At 35.0% G+C, this 17,921-nt stretch overlaps 1 protein-coding gene across 2 annotated transcripts in view; it reads left to right on the top strand.

The window, feature by feature from the left end:
* The first annotated feature begins 213 nt into the window (after positions 1–213).
* Positions 214–17,921, top strand: part of LOC113237325 — a 116,585-nt gene continuing 98,877 nt past the window's right edge. For both annotated transcript variants that reach the window (XM_026473737.1, XM_026473736.1), the window contains exon 1: positions 214–544. The gene's annotated coding sequence lies outside the window, so the exon portion shown is untranslated. The remainder of the gene's footprint in view (positions 545–17,921) is intronic.

The following is a 17,921-nucleotide window of genomic DNA, read 5'->3' as shown; positions in this document are numbered from 1 at the left end:
CTTATTGAACTTTTGTACGTCTTTTAAATTAAACACTTTTTAAATTAAATCGTAACAAAATGTGGTCAAGGCTTTTATCACCTTTTGCGATTTTATATCTGACGTAAAGCAGGGTAAAAGCTCGGACTCTGGGAAACGCGCTTGAGGGCGAGGCTGCAGTGCGGGGGCGCGGGGGCGAAGGCGCAACCTGCGCGCGCGCCGCAGCCTGCGCCGCCCGCCGCGCGCTCAGTCATTGTCCGACCAATACCCTGGTCGTACATGCGAACCGACCGGCCTTGTCGCTACTTCGATAGTCGTACGAGTACCCGTTAATCTGAACGGTCCGCTCTGAACCCTGGAGTGTAGGTGCAGTGTGAAGTGATGGTGTGTTTTTAGCCATACAAAAACGAGTGTATCGCTACAAAGTATCACTGTCTACTGTGCGGTGCTAGTTCCACTAGTTATCTAACGGCTGTTCGCCTGCCGGCGAGGGAAGGCGGATCGCTTCTACCGGGAGGAATGAGCCCCGCACACCACCGGTCCCGCACTCACCGATGATCTCAAGGTTGGCTCTCGCTCGAATTTTTGCCTTACATACTACGCGGTGTTACTTGGAGTCGCGATCGTGTCGCAACTTCGCACGGCACGACCCCGCGGCCGCTCTCTCATTCTCCTCTACTACACTCTAATCTGATCTAATTTCAATAACATTTGAACCGGGCCTGCTTCTAACAATACATTTTCAACAAATATCTCAAACGAGTCGGAAAATTTCTATTAGGAATCTTATTAGAATTAATGTAAACAAACTTATTATGTATTAACTAAGGCCAGTTTTTACAGAGTAAATGCACACATTCACTGAAAGAACTATTTCCTTTAATCGAACAAACTTTTAATCTTAAATAAGCCTTCAGATTTAAAAAAAATTTAACTAGGGAATAATCTATAACTGATAAAACCGACAGCAATTTTAGCTACACTTAACACCTGCTTTGTACTTTAATGCATCATATTGTATAAGATTAACATAGCAAAAGAAGATTAATTAACTGAACATTCTGTCGATCGTGATAAGCAACAATTGCCGGCATTCAGCCCATTAGTTATTTAAGCAATTAACTATCAAACAATCAGAATTCAACGAACCAAATGTAACGGTAAAGTCATAGATCGTTGATAATGATAACATATCGTGAATGAATCTATTTGCACCTCACGGGTAGAGTAACCAATAAATTCTTAAAGGTAGTCTTACATAAGAAGTGTCCAAGAGCCCATTTTGTCGTTGTTTGTAATTGTATTACAAAACGATGTGGTCAGTTTCACTAGGTGGCGCCTCACGTCCAGTTGCGCAAAACACGCGTGCATATGCCCAAAGCGGGATAAGCTGATTTTCCTTACTCGGATCCGGTAGTTGCATATGTGATGCAATCACAGCAATCGTACCGCAAATACGGTCAAACGCTCATCGTGATTGAGCACCAATCACAAGCGTAAGCGCATTTTAATCTCATTACCGGTTCATGCTTGTGTTGTTAATTCGCAACTTTCTCGAGCCGTCGTTTAAGGTGCATCTCATGTTCGTTGCTTGATCTTCTAACTTTCTCCTTCTGTAAACTTTTTGATTGATGAAGGAACGGTGTTGAAACTTTATATTGTTTAAAGTATATTTAACACCCATGGAGCAATTTACTTTTAAAATACCAATAAAGACATGAATAAAGTGCACATATACATATTAAAGTTATTTTGTAGATTAATTTAAATGATTACGATATCCAATAAAGCTACAAAACTAGTTTGAACTCATAACTTTCCAAAATCTCGCTCGTGATCTAAACCTAAGTTATGACATAATATGGAACTAGAACGGCTACATAACACCGCATCGGGCTGGTCGATGCGTAGGTCGTAATAAAATGTTTAATTACAAAATGAGTTACTGTAGGCTGTCGTACAGAATAGTCGCCTACCTTGGACGTGGCAGTACAATAGACATACAAACATATCAATGTAAGAGACCAGTATTTTGTTAAGACAAATCACAACGATGTTAAGGTCAAAACTATACAAAATAAGGACATTTCCAATAAGATTTATGACTCATTGTTATCTGATAATAAAATACATAATATTTCCGAGTCGACTTACTATCTCATGAAAACGACCGTTAAGAGGTTCTATGAGAGCTAACAGAACCTCTTTCTCACATACTTGTTTGTAACAGAATTTGTTCATTAAACGGAATTATATTTGATGAACGGAATTTATAAGATAATAGCGAAAAGATCAGTAAAGATTAGAAAAAACCACTTAGGGGACTGTTAATTTATCAAACACCGGCAAATAAGTATTCAAAGTATAGATATCTCATATCATTCACTGTAAGTCACAAAAAGACATAAATAATAAGAAATCTAAAAAGAAAATAAAAAAGCGAAGGGTGAATAATCTACGTAGTACTAGCTCATTTGTATAGTTAAGTATCGTATTTCCTTTGTGAGATAACATACATTCCTAAGAGTATAATACTCATTAATATGGTGCACATACGAGTAGATTCTATAGCGCTACAAGGTGTGGTAAACTGTAGCAAACAGATGTTTGATAAGGAAAAACCATTGATTTCCGAACAAAACCATAATCAAGAAATGTTCATAAAGATTTTAAAAAATTAAGAAGGAGAATTTTAACATATTTTTAGCACGTAATTTACTTTTATTATTATAAAACGTCAATAGAATAAAGTTTTATCTAGCTTGACTGTGGTCGTAATTCTCAATTACATTTACATCATATAAATGTTATTTTACTTGGAAAACTCAGCAGTAATATGCAAATGAAAAAAGTCTTTATAAGGTTGTGCTACATTTTAGTAGCTAAAACCTACACGTTTTACTAAACAGTTGACGATGACTTTAAGGTAAGTGTACTTATACAATTAACTTTAGGCCGTAAAATCACGACAGCTTGGCTCGTTGACGTGGTTACTAACCTTGGTTACAATTTACCATAAATGAATATTCACTTATGGACCATAGTAACCATGATCTCTTTTCGAGTTCCGTAGTCATCATATTTTAGTTTGTTGTTTGAACTGCGTTTTCACATCTAGGTTTCACAGACATTCGTTTAAGGAGAAATGTATATTAGAAGCCGTGGTAGCCTAATGGCTGACCTACCGCCTTTCAAGTACAGGCCTTGAGTTCGAATCCGGGCTGAGTTTTCCAGAATTTATGTGCGAAATTTAATTTGAAATTTACCATGAGCTTTTCGGAAGCAAGGAAAACGCGCAGGTTTCATCACGATTGTTGACACCTCTACGTCGAAGGAGGTTCAGAACCCTCGGAAAGTTGTGAAGATTCCAACCCGCATTGGGCCAGGGTGGTGGACTATGGCCTCGCATAAGTGGGTTGATGTTGATAATGATAACGTATACGCTTCTATAACAATATATTCCGGTTGATATTCAAAATTTGCCATTTACGAAATTTAAATCTCGTAAAGTCATTTACGAGATTTAAATTTTGACTTAATGAACATAGTGAAACAAAGCATTACTGTTTCCGTAGCCGAACGAGTTCGTCCAGGGAAGTACTGCCACCTTACCTATTTCTGCCGCCAAGCAGTAATGTTAGCATTACTTTGTCCCGGTTTTGAAGGGTAAAGGTGCTGGTGAAATTACAAGCACATGGGACTTGTCAACTTATGTCCCAGGGTGATGGGCGTAGTGGCAATGCCCCACAGATCTTTGCGATTTGAAGCTCTGAATGGCACTTCAACTGTTATGGACAGGCGTGTAGCTTATCATTAGGCGCAGGACTTGTTCGTCCCGTCTCTTTATACAAATAACAAGGAACGGTTGCCTTGCTGGTCTGACACGCAAAGGCTCAGGTTCGAGTCCCGGGCCGGACGAAATATTTGTATGGCCTACATTTATTTCTCGCATGAATTTGGGTGTAATTTGTGTGTGTCTATTGTATGCGTGTGTCCATGGTATCCGCGATACAATGTTTACTAGTGCAGGGCTATGAGTGTGTGCATTATTTATTTATTTATTTACACTAAAGGTGTTTATGCTGCTTTCGCGTACTTGGATCACAAAAATCCATGGTAACGAATCGTGTAGCTCTTGCGGAATGTCTTGAGCTTATATAGATTACTAATAAATATTGTAAATGATAAAGATATGCAAATGTTTATTTGCATAGTATAACCCCTAGAGTTTGTTATTCATTTTTCTCATGGGAATCTGCCTGAGTAGTAAAGTTTAGTCAATGTGACGATTTCAAATGTTTTTTTTGTAACAAATAATAGACAAACGCTTGGCCACAATTTTACCTGATGTTAAGCAACGATGTGACCGACGATGGTACACGTGTGCCTGAAAAATGCTTATTCACTCTAGCCTTGAATAGCTCAAATTGTACTTTTCGGGAAACAGATTAGATTTGATAGAGTATTCCATTCCTTTGCCGTACGCATCAGAAAGGAGGAAGCAAAGCGCTTAGTGCGATTTGCTTGAAGTGTAATTTGCTTCTATGAAATGAAGATTATTTAAGTTTGAGTATGAGTATTGAATACAATCTTATTATGGAAAAGTAAAAATATTCCTGTATATATTCATGATTTCGATCACATTATAAATTTTTGTATCTCAGTGGTGTAAGACATAAATAAATAAATATAATATTAAACATTTCGGTACTCAAGTAAGGGCCCACTAATAAATTTACCATTGTATTAATTACTCTACTTTTACAAGACTGATATAAAATTTAAATAAAATTTAGTAACTAATTATTATTTAAAACGTTGAAACTTCACTCATAAAGTAGTATGATTATGTAGTTCATATTGTATTCACAATTTTATTGGACGATTCGCTTAGTCTCTTAACAAAAGACCAATCTCTTGTGTCCCATCACTTGGGATTATAAAAAAATACAGACATACAAAATAACCTACACGTCATAATATATACAGATTATCCAGATACAGATATTAAATAATTTGTATATTATTATAATTTCATAGAATAATGGTTCTAATGAATGCTATTACTACTTTGTTTATGAAGAAAGGTCTACGGAGCTCTTCCATGGATACCCAATAAAAATTCTTCTAATCGGATTTTTCTGTTGTCCATTGTGTCACTTCATTCCAAACTAACATGATGAATATAATATTGGTATTCCCCATTTGAGTTGCTGTAGGAACAAAATGTGAATGAAAAGTATTCTGTAGAGACCACTTTATTGTTCGATCGAAATTTCCATTTCAACGTGTCATTTCGATTTATAATGGCAGTAGTAGCAGCATTGGGAACAAACTGTGACGAGAAAACTTCGTGTTTCACATACTAAAAGTAAATTATATTTTTTAAGTTTATTGTATATCACGATATATGACCACCATAGTATTCAGTTATATTTGTGAAATTACTGCACTAGTTTGTAATAATTATTAATATGATCGCGCAATAAGAAAAGACTGAAAAAAATTCGGCTGGATTCGAACCAACGTCTTCCAGTAAGCGTGTCAGACGCTATGCCAAATACGCCACGGAACGAACTACCGGCGCTTGCGAATTTATCTATCTGCTTGTTGCATCATTAAATTAAATCAGTAGGGTGGGCAGGGCGCCGAAACGATTTTGATGTTCAAAGTTAGCTCAATACAAAATTCTTCAAATCGTTATGATTGGTCGAACCATGAATAGCCACCGTAAACCCTAGTCGTATACCGACTGATGATAATTTTTTAATTCCACATATTTAGCAAACACAAAGATATAGCCGCGTACAATGTAATATAGAACTTTTGTTTGTTTCTCTCTTTCTAAAAAGTCATATAAAGTTAGGTAATATTTACTTTTTAGTGTGACAATTTGATACTTCGGTTCGATTTGTTGTTTCCGAATAACAACTGTACGATAAATGACTTGAGGTCGCCGGTAACCCCAGGGTAGAGACAAAAAATAATATCCACCTAACTTTAATAACTTAGTTTCTCGCAGTACGATATCTACTTATCGAAAAAGATGGATGTTGAGAGAAAAAACCAAATTCAAAAAAGGGTTTTTGTTGTGAAGGAAACTGGGTTTAATTAACAAAGGGAATAAGCGAGATTGCACCCGAGCGCGACGGTGAGGCAGTCGTCGGCGCCCGCACCCCGCGCCCGCGCCTCTCGCCTGCGCCCGCGCACCAAGGCCTCTTTGTCTCAACGCAATCTTCCCACCAACCCGTTAATTGTAATCAGCATCAGCGGATCAAAAGGTTTTTCTAACATTTCGAAATAAACACTGTTCTTTATACCGAGAACATTGTCGTTTCGCACGGTATCTTTGATGCTGAGCCTAGCGTTAATTGGGAATTCGAGCTTGGACAAAAAAACGTTACTTTAACAATTTCAAAATAAATGTGACCGGTGCGTGTTTAACTTTTTTAGTAGAACTTTATGGACGACTGTTTGTGTTTTTTTGCTTGACTAAAATAGGTAGGATGTGAGTAGGTATTGACGCAAGAAGAGATTCTGAACTATGTAACTAATAGTGACATTGCTAAAATTTGTGTGCAATATGATATACATATATAATCAAACTTATATACTTTTTAGGCTTACGAGGTAATAATTAACCCGAGTTATTTGTTTTCGTACGAGTATATTTGTGTGTAAATAGAACAAAAGACGGTTATGAACCTAATTCTAAAGCGGCAAGTAACAGTTAATCAATAATATATGTATAGAAGTGCAAATATGTATATATGTAGACAAACGCGTGTATGTTGACGCGTAATAGTAAAATGTTTTTTTAGGTTAATAAAAAATTCAGGTAATGCAGAAATGTTTTTAGATTTACACGAAACACACATGAAATTGATAGCCATGTAGTGCTTTATGAAGAAACTAAACAGGAAATCCAATTAGTACGAAAACGAGTGTTTTTCTTGAAAAAAGTTGAGTGAAGTTTTAATTACACCTCTGTATAAAATAAACCATTGTTCTTTAAAAAAACAAAGTAAAAGAAATCGTTAAGATGGTAAATAGTTTGTTTGAGTTTCACGTGGCGAATACCGTTTTTATGAGCAACAGGTATGTGAAACGTTAGACGGTCGTGGCCGTGGCGGCCACAGATGACAGGTCGGGTAGAGGGGAACTAATGGCTGCACCTGTCGCGGCACCCGCACACATAACGACGGCGACGCGGCCCGTTATGTCATTCCATACCAGCATAATACGTGGCCCCATCCCATACTCTCACGCGTTAGCCATCAATCTCTCCACGATAATTCCATATAGTGTCAAGCTGTGTCTGCAGCCACACCACTCGTGGCGAGATCATCAATTCACTATTGACTTTATCTGGTAATGATTGCTTGAGGTGTAAACACAGTCGTTTGTTTCTTTTGTTATCATTTATCTTTTTACCATTACATATTAGAAAGAAAGAATGAAAATAAATTTATATATTTATGTAGTATATTTAATTCAATATAGTACTTACATATTACGAGTACAATATTATGAATATAGCACTGAAAAGAGCTCAACTCAGCAAATACTGTGGCGGAATCACAGCGCTGGTATTCAGACCCTTTTCGAAGTAGCCGATTTCAAAAAATTAAGAAATAAAATTAAAAAGGATATAAAAAATGTGGACGCGAATCAAATAAGTACAACATAAATGACATAATTAATTTAGAAAAATAACATGTCATGTGCCTACAGCGTTTTAAAAAATTATAAGATGACAGTCAAATACATTCTAACTATAAAATTACTACAGGAAACTTCTTAATCAATAAATAAGTACGTCGTTACGAATAAGTACAATGAACGGTACATCAAACGGAAGCAGATCCGTCAATGTGTAGCTTGAAATGCCGCCGTTCGTACATAGACAATTCATGTTTTTAGCCAAAATAAAGATTCAAAATGATTTCTGGAACTACAATGTAAAAAAATCCATTATAATTATGACAACGGAAATTCTTAGCATTTTTATGCTAAGAATTTCCGAAATAAATAATTTCGATGTCGTCGCATTTCCGTGTTATGTTCTTCTTCTTCGTCTCATGGTATCGATGGTATACACTTTTGTATGATATGTTAAAACGAAAAATATCCGACATTCCACTTGTGGGCAATAATGTTTGTACATTATAGCTAATTGTTGTTAAGTGGTAACCGAGTAATAAATACCTTTTGCGTTTGAGTAAATTATCACTTCCTTTTATCTAGGTTATACCTTGACAGCATTTTTGTTGCGTACCAACATAATTTCGTTTAGTATATTAAACAATACATTGTCAATAAATAAAGTATTTTGAAACGTAGTCTGTTATTTGTCTCTTGAAAATTACCAGACATATTTCCTAGAATTATAACTCCAATAAAAGTTAAGCCTACAAATTCTAAGATAAAACGTCAAAAAAATATAAAAAAAGTTGTCAATTAATAATTCACAAATACGTAACAAATAATACGTTTGTATTAACGTATATAATTATTGGACATAGCCCTCCCCTAAAAACCGCCATTAAACAAATCAATTGGTAATAAATTTAAAAATAAAAAAACTTTAACTTATGCCATGACGTCATAGGCAAGTGAAATCAAACGTAACACAAGATGGACTGATTGTACATCCCAAAAATTCTTACGAAAGGTTACTCACCTATGCATAATTACGGTCATAAAAAAGAGGTATGTATTGGTATTTTACATAACGACCGCAGCATCGATTACCTCGGCTTTTTCCAGCTCTTATAAAACTATCGAACTTTTGTAATATCATTAAGCCTGAAAATAATCCAAAACAGTCATGTCCGCATCGTTCGGCTGTCGGACAATGTCAAAGACGAATTATATATATATTTATGCAATAAAACAATTTAGCAAAAAAACGAAAAATGTTACTAAACAATGGGCCTATCCATTACTTTGGTCATGTCTTTGTCTTCTACATCGATTTATGTATACGATATTTAACTTCCAGACCGTTCGTATTGTTTCTTGTCTGTAATAATAACCTAATTTAATAAAACAAAATGTTTGACCCTCTAACATGTACCTATCTTCAGAAGATAGACTTGTATGAGTTGCATCTCATACTAAAATGATCTTAATGTCATAGTTAAGCAAATGGCATTTGAAATCCTCACATTGATTAAACTCTACCCCTGAAAAGATTGAGTAAGAAACATTTGCACGCACTTATAATATATATAATATAATATAATAAGTATATTTTACGGTGTACACTTTATAATGTAATTTGATTGCTTAGACAATTACATGTTTGAGATCTTATACTTTATTATGAATACAGACTGAGAAAATGAATAAAGTGTAAAATTCAAAAGTATGTCGGTATCAAACTCTATCATAGAATCCATCAAAATGACGAAATTATGACACGAAACTATAGAGTCAAATGTACAATTGGATATCCTAATAAGTATGTGCGGTATAAATAAAACATGGTGTACAAGAAAAGTTATGTTATTGTTGAAAGCGCTGGAAATGGTATCCAAATTTTAAGGAAACAAAGAAAATAATCTCTTTACAGAATACTAAAAAAACCGACTTCAGAAGTTCGTAGAATTACGCGAAATTCGAACGACACCGGATTCATCCCCTAGATTGCCATCTTTAGAGATGGAATATTTTCTACAAATTTAAATGGGACCAATACTGATGTCACTCTTTCCAATAAAAAAAAGAATCATCAAAATCGGTTCACAAATGCCGTTATCGCGTAACATAGTCGAATTGAGAACCTCCTCCTTTTTTTGAAGTCTGTTAACAAAATTATAATGTTTGGACGAGCTGAATTAAAATTAATGTAGCGTTTGTAAAGACACATAGATTGTCCAATTAAGATAATTGTAAATTCAATTTACTATTAGTCATGGGGAAAATCGAAGAACGCATAAAAACATGCCATATTTTATGACTGGCAACCTCTCTAATCTAGCCAATTTTGTTCTAGCAAAAAAGAAAATCAATTTATTCGTTTCCCGGTTGAATACCTTATAAATATCAATGAGTCAGTCATAGCTGAATACTAATAATTTCCTATGACATATTTGTTTCGATTTGCAGACGATAAGTATTTGTTTTTGTAGATCGAACTACTTTTTAAGATATGGTAAATTTTAAATTTATATTATTTTTGAACACCCTTGATTTATTATCTCAATGAGATAAAAAACCTGCAGCACTTAGCTTCTTAGCTCTTGTAGGGGTAAGAAACAAAAACATTGCGAGGAAAAATACTCTGAAATAACTTAAAAGGAAGTATTAAAGGTACCATGCACATAACTTGCATTTTTAACAAATAATTTAAACCGTGACCATGGGACCTGTAAAGCGCCCGAAATGTCGGTTTGTTTGAAAAAACAAATATACGCGATTTAAATCCGGAAAAATAGTTTCATTTCCTATGTGTAACAATCGCGAAAACCTAAGAACTCGATAAATAATTTAAACTTTTTTATTTGTAAATCATATCCGAATTAATTAGACACATGCTATCTTGTTATGTATAAAAGAAGATCTCCAGATTTAGGACCAGTTATAGATGTAAATCTCAATTAGTCACGCCTATCCATAATAGTTACAGTGCCGCTCAGAGCTTTAAATCGCAAAGATCAGATGGGCACTACCACTGCGCCCGCCACCCTGAGACATAAGTTGAAAAGTCTCATGTACCTGTAAGTTCACCTGCACCCCTACGTAGTAAAGCACACATTACTGTTTGGCAGCAGAAATAGGTAAGGTAGCAGTACTTCTCTGGACGAACTCATTTAAAAGGAGCTCTATTTCTTATCTTATTTTATTTTTAAATGACGTCCGAACTGGTTAGATCTTGCTACAATTTAAAAAATAGCTTTCCAGATTTATGATCAGTTAAAAATATAAATCTCAAGTTTTGTAAATATCCATTGAAATCACAAAACTAGTAAGCTTAAAGTTTTAAGTACGACAACATAAATAAAAAAAACTATAAAGTGGACGGTACATTAGACACCTCCATTGTAACTACTTGTATATTCCTTCCGCGGCTCGGTTGCCGCCGCCACCGGAACTTGCATTCAAACTGCTCTTTCTCTTTATAGATGCTATCATCGCACGCGCACATGCGTGGCGTACTGTCATTACGAATTAGTTACATACATAGGTTACTCCATGAACGTAATATGATTTATTATTATAGCTATTATCTGCGCAACGGTTTGAATTGATAGAATATTACCAAGTTACTAAATACACTTGGTAAAGTCTGATAAAACTGATACTTATTCGATGCATAGATCCCATGTCGGCTGCACAATTATGCTGGTAGACTTGAATGGCGAAAGGGTCGATATTAAATGTTGAGGTCGAGCTACGATCGAGATTGAGCTTACGGCGAAATAGTAGTAGTAGACGCGTAAGGTTATTTAGGTTTCATATTACTGATACCAAAGCATGGGTAAAAGAGCCTATGTTTAAAAAATACTCTGTGTCATTTTTTAAATGAAGCGGAAATATTGTAGAAAAATATGACAGTCATCTTGTTTTAGATTTTTCTTAGATATTCCATAGGTTAAAGAAACGTTACGGTTGTAAAAAAGTTACGGTTTAAAGATATATAAAATATATCTACTAAATCAATACATAATTATATAAAAAAATAATAAAACCACTTTATTCTTCAACACTTCAACGATACATAAAAAACTTAAAATAGTGGCTTAAAGTAAATAGCTGTGAATAAAAGGTAACAAAATAAATAGCTGTAAATAAAAGGTAATAGCCTCAGCAATTTGCTGGTTTTCAAGCTTCACCTTGTACATAATGTACAACTACAAGTGAAGTGTATTCGTCGCTGTAAACACCGCAGTTTTTAATTAAATATATAATTAAGAAAGCATCTCACTCACCTCAATTATATACTATTATATAATTGTATAATATTATATATATATATATATATAGAAACGCCAGTTAAAATTTTTATACCAAACTACAAATGATACACGCACCGACCATGCAGCAAAAAGTGTAAAAAGCATTTTACTACATACATAGAATAGAACAGGCAGAGAATGAAATTTAATTGATATTATTAATTATAATTATATTTTTATTTATTATATTAACATAGGAGAACCTACTTTACCTTCAACCAACAGCACGAAGTCTTCTGTTGTTTCAGCAGTCATTCTTTATATTTATATTTGAATGTATATGACGATTTGCATGTTATAATTAGCGGTGGAATATCGTTCCAACATTTAGAAGCGGCAAAGCGGAAACTGCCTCTAAACGAATGTAATCAAGGAGTCGGTGACAATTTTATACTCGGACAGCGTATCGTGCGATTGCTGTCCTCCGTTCTATCATTCCAAACTACTTTATTAGCCAAATACGAGGGCGTCGGATTATTCCTCAAAGAGATATACACAGATGTATATATAATATACGCGTACATACATGTGTAATATATATACACATATATTGCGAGTTTAAATATTATTTACAAAACTAAAGTAATTTTTTATCGACTATTATCGCTTCGAAAGTGCAGAGCAATAATTTTTGCCCACTTTGATATAATCCATAGATATAGAAAATGATATAATCTATTTAATGTTTTTTAACTTTCTAACTACATTTAGCGACGGCACATTGGTTATTCTGAAGTCGTGACTCTATTCTTGTTAGCACAGAAGTATTGCATCTAATTATAGCGTTCAACTACTTAATCATATGTTATGAAGACCAATGTAACTTGGTCTGTGAATGACAGTGGGTAGAATAGAATAATACGTTTGATTGTTAGGAAGTGACTTCCGCAAATACTGTATCATCGCTTACGGTGATACAGGTCACAAAATAACTGCTTATTCTTGAAAACCTAAATACTTCATGCTACAACTGGTGGGCGCGTGTCTCTTCTGGTGAGATGATTTCAGCCGATAAGCTCTACGTTTGCCCCTTTGTAGTGTGAGGTCCTCACATGTCCTTGAACATAGTCAGTAATGGATTATAAAATTGCTTTCAACCGTGATTGAATTGTAGTCAATATAAGGGAAATAATAGAGGTTCCGAAAAACTAATAAAATTATAGCGAACTTAGGCTTCAACTGTAATACTAACTAAGCTGCGTTAAAATGAACCTACTGAAAAATAAACTCATACCGACCAATTAATCATATTAAACAAACAATCAAAAATATGTTCAAATCACAATTATATTAAAACAAAGGTATTTTCGAATAACATACTAAACTTCCGAAAGAAAAACTAACTTACCGATGTATGTCCAACGATGTCACTTATAATAGGCCTCCATTTACATGGCTGTTGTACTTTCTAACATCCTATATTCTGCTGAAACATGGACTGTATATTGTCGCCATATCCGCGCTTTAGCCTAATTTGACCTGATGTGCCTTCGTAAATTATTAAACATCAGCTGGTTCAACCGCGTGCGGAACAACGAAGTTTTACGGAGAGCTAAAGTAAGTCGAATTGAAGTATATCTTATGAGGCGACAACTTCGTCAGAGCGGCCATGTATCAAGGATGGCAGAGTGGCAAAGAGCATCTTTTATTCGGAACTTAAGGGGGCAAACAAAACCATGGTGGACAACTCCTTGTATTATAAAGATGTACTTAAGAACCATATGAAAAATTGTGACATCGACCCAACAGAGTGGGAGAAGCAGGCAGCCGATCGTAGATCTTTTGTAACAAAAAATGTCACAATTTGAGACCCGTCGACGAATTGAGTTAGACGTGACGAGCTGAAAACCCGACCACCTTTGGTGATCAGCTACCACTGCTTTGACAGTGTGCTTACGTGCCCCTTGTGCGCACGGATTTTTACTAACAAGATTAGGTACGTAAACCACGTGAAAGAGCACGAGCGCCACCAACAGCGGAGATGAAGCAGTTGCCCTGGCCGAAACGGTCAGGAGAATGTAAGATGAAATAGTTTAATAAGTAATTTACAACATCAGTACTTTCGTGTCATCTTATCCTTTAAAAGCGGCTCCAACTGAAAATCAGCGTTATAGCAGTTGAGCTGTGACATATGCTGTGTTGGAACCGTTTCAGCTTATAATTGTAATCATTAACTTCTTCTGTATAAGTCTTAATAAGTTGAATAAACGTTCATTTTTTAGTTTACGGTAAAATATAAAAAGTTGGTAGAGTATTATTACGTCAGTAAAATATTTCGGAAGTAAAAGTATTTCATTCAGTTGTTTCCGTTTTTTTCCATTTGAACAAAAAATTTCAGTAACTTATGAAATGATGCAGAAATATTTATATTTTAAATAAGTTCATTTTAAAATTACTTTTCGCAGCTTTTATTACTACTCGAAATATGATAGGTACGGTGTTTCTCAAGTGAGAAGATACGTAACTCATTACGGGTTGACATTTCCTATGCTGTTAGAGAATTTTGTAAACCTATGGTAACTGCTGATTCCGTTAGAGACAGGAAGAGTAGGTCAGGTTCAACTTAAGTTGGCTAGTAGTTACGTACGCTAGTTTGGACAAACTCGTGTTAATGAATTGTTACCCGTTGTTACATAATAATCACTAAAGCGATGATTTGCACTTTTCACTTGGCGGACATACATCATAGATGACAGCTGACAAATGTTTAGTAATAAATTCAATGTTGCGGTTTTATTGCAGTTACATTAATTAGTGTTTTTATTATCATTTTACTGGACTAAGCCGAATGGTACTTAAAATATACATACTTAGGCTCAACTCACACTGACGCAGAGTCGAAGCGTCGCGACGAGTCATGTTTTCGCTTATAACGTATTCATCTCTATTTTCCCATTATTAAGGTACAAATATGTGTTATGCAAATATGGAATCGAGGCTCGACACTCGTCGACACTTGGTAGCAGTCGAGCGGCTTCGCGCGTCGACGCGCGTTTCTTGGGCGCAGTGAAGCGTCGGACGCCAACCACACTGTGATCCCGGCACACTAATGCGAGTGTCGACGCTTCGACTCTGCGCCAGTGTGAGTTGAGCCTTATAGTGGTTACTAGGTTTTACTTGCAACCCTGTGGTACACTTTGCAACGCAATAAAAACTGACTCTACACTTTTTTAATCGTTACGATGTGATTGATCTACAAGTACCACTATATCGGTCTTATTTTTTTTTATCTAGCCTATACAGCTCAACCCTCAGTTTGACGCAATTTTAGGCCAGTCCTATATATTTAAACCATTTATTCACCACACAAAACATTTAACTTAAAAAAAGAATTTACTCTTATACAATGATATAAAAATTACAGCAATTGAAGAGTCCAGGAAAGAATGATCAAATTCACTTTAGCACAATTTTAGGAAAAAAGAATTTTTAATTTAAAGAACGTTTAAATATTGATGAAAAAGACACACACAATTACTACCTGAAAAAAAGTATATACTATCTTAAATAAATGTAACGCTATGTAAACCATTTTAACTAAAAAAACATTAATAAATAATTTTTAACTTTTCTACTATTTAGTCGCAAGCATTTTTATGATTAAAAGTAAAAACTAATTTTTAAGGACATTAAACCTATAAACCTTTTTCTGAGTTAGGTAATGTACTGGATGGCGGTATTAACTTAAAACGTCTTGACTTTGACCATTCTTTTCCTGGTCTCTTCAATTACAATATACAACATCAACAACTACAATTATTGTGTGCCAAGGGAGCAAGCGCAAACTGTGTAGAGCATAAGTGCATACACAGCACTGATTTTCAGCTTATCACCGCTATTTTGGACAACATTATATATAAAACACGCGCACAAAACCATACACAAAAATTAAAAGTAATGAAACTCACAACACACACATTCATATCAGTTGTAGTTCACAAATAGAGCAACCAACTGGAATACCAATACAGATTTGTACTATGAGTACTAATGTTAATAATAAACGAATACTATTTTATAACAATTTTACTGGAGCTATGCTTCTTTCCATATACGAAAAGGGTGCGTTAACTTAATTCCCCTGAATTAATTCACCTAGGTGCATTAAGTACACTTTTAGTAAACTTAAATCACCTGGGTGCATTAGATAAACATAAAAGTCATCAACTGTATTCACCACTATATTTAAGGACGCCATGAAGGATTTAGGTTGTAGTAAGATTGTTTGGGGACATAAATTTTTGAAGCGTTTTAACTTTTCCCATCATGAAGATTGTATTACGAAGTTTTCTTCACCGTTATACAAAGTGACAATCAATAAACTGCACTTATTAGTAAAACTCTCTTCGAAAGGCCTTTTTTCCCTTTTACTGGAGTAGAAACAGAAATTTGCTATCCAAATCACATGCCGCTAATTAGAAGGACATTCGAAAGTGGTCTTCTGTGCTCACGCTAAAGCAGCACTGCTGTATTCTGGATTTAAGCATAGGAAATGTCGCGCAATTACAGATACCAGACATTTAAGACCTTACATACTTGTATACGTTCTCTACTTTTTAATAATAATTATGTGACAGACAATCACACCCATTACCTGGTCTCATGCTAGAGAACTCCCTGTACTGTGAGCACCAGAGCAACGGGATTCACTTCGGGAGAGAACACGCAGACCAGAACCAATTTAGAAAAGTAAATTTCCAAAATTGGTTGTATTGGAAATTGAGCTTGGGTTCTCCTCATCCGGTGCATACAGTGCAAACGTTTTTGGCAACGCACTTTCCATTTTTTTTTATATCAAATGACGGGATGAAGTAGTCGTGGGATTGAAAGAAATAGTGGTGACAAGCAACCCGCCTATCCATAACAACTGCAGTTCTAGTCTGTGAAACTTTAAGTAGCAAAAATGTGATCATACCGCCACTGTGCTCGTCACTCTGAGACATAAAGTTAACAAGTCCCATGTGCCTATAGTTTCATCATTATTCATCAAAATTGGAATGCTCAAATGCATTGCTCAATGTTGACATTAAATCTTGGCGGCAGAAATAGGTAATTTGGCCATGTGGCCGTCCTGCCCAGGACGAGCTCTTTCACAGGGAGCTTTATTGCGATTTAAGTTGCTGAGTTGTAAATCGAAAAAGAAGTGGGGTATGGCTTAAGTGGACGAGACACACATATAATTTTCATGTTTTCAGAATTTGATTATGACTGGTTACAAGTTTCTTAACGCGGTGTGACTTATTATTATTTTTCCGATATTTTCTGTAACTATGAGTATGTATTGATATCGACTTCTTAGGTTTCCGCGATTGCTACTATAGTATAGATAGACTATATGTATAGTCTAACTGCAACATGTGGTACATATTGCTTTATTAGCAATTAAGTTTATGTTTTATTTTAAATTGTAAATTTTGTCACTTATATTCTGGACACCGAACAATAAACATGTCTCTTTAAATCAACATATTTCACTCTATCATCTACGGCTACCCTTTTTAATAATATGAAACTACACATAAAATAGAACTATTTTTCCGGATCTATATTATAAATCAACATTTCGTGCTCTTTACAGTCGGAACCATCAAATTGTTTGAAAAAACAAATATACGCGATTTAAACAACAAAAAAGTTTCATTTCCAATATGTAGTGATAATTATTTAGTGAAAACTGTAATGAAACTACTTAACATTATAATTTGCAATGCTTATTATAAAAACGCATATTATGTAAAAGGTCTGGCGTCTTCCGAGAGTTTAACTGGAAGTTTATTGATACGTGCAATACAAACACAACGTTTTTAATATCCACGCATTGGCGGTAAAAAATCACTTGCTTTTTCATATGTTACGGAACATACGCCTTCGTCTAGAATCTCATTGGTGTGGAAAATGTGAGTTGGTATACAGTCATCAGTCATTCAATAAACAGAGCTAATTGCTATGTGTTATAATAACGTATGTATAAGTGTGTTT

The sequence above is a fragment of the Hyposmocoma kahamanoa genome, unplaced genomic scaffold (assembly GCF_003589595.1).
Source record: "Hyposmocoma kahamanoa isolate Upper Pololo Valley unplaced genomic scaffold, ASM358959v1 93, whole genome shotgun sequence".
Lineage (NCBI taxonomy): Eukaryota > Metazoa > Arthropoda > Insecta > Lepidoptera > Cosmopterigidae > Hyposmocoma > Hyposmocoma kahamanoa.
The sequence above is the reverse complement of the archived record's forward strand: the minus strand, read 5'-3'. Positions and strand labels throughout refer to the sequence as shown.